The sequence below is a fragment of the Notothenia coriiceps genome, unplaced genomic scaffold, assembly GCF_000735185.1.
Source record: "Notothenia coriiceps isolate Sejong01 unplaced genomic scaffold, NC01 NC01_scaffold00024667, whole genome shotgun sequence".
Taxonomy (NCBI): domain Eukaryota; kingdom Metazoa; phylum Chordata; class Actinopteri; order Perciformes; family Nototheniidae; genus Notothenia; species Notothenia coriiceps.
In genome coordinates this window covers 6,410,735-6,411,009 of record NW_011357368.1, presented here as the reverse complement: position 1 = coordinate 6,411,009, position 275 = coordinate 6,410,735, and the positions used below count along the sequence as shown (strand labels likewise).

Genomic DNA, 275 nt, shown 5'->3' with positions numbered 1-275 from the left:
TTAACAAGAATGAAAAGACAGCACTACCTGAACATTAACTTCAATAACAATATTATTTTAGATTCTTTGAGCTGATATTATGAAACTTACATTTAGCTGATATTATGAAACATACATTTAGCTGATATTATGAAACATACATTTAGCTGATATTATGAAACATACATTTAGCTGATATTATGAAACATACATTTAGCTGATATTATGAAACTTACATTTAGCTGATATTATGAAACTTACATTTAGCTGATATTATGAAACTTACATTTAGCTGA

The 275-nt window shown here is 25.1% G+C and overlaps 1 protein-coding gene across 1 annotated transcript in view; it reads right to left on the bottom strand.

The window, feature by feature from the left end:
* The window catches only part of sdhc (succinate dehydrogenase complex, subunit C, integral membrane protein), a 4,411-nt gene that overhangs the window by 3,533 nt on the left and 603 nt on the right, over positions 1–275 (bottom strand). The window lies entirely within an intron of this gene.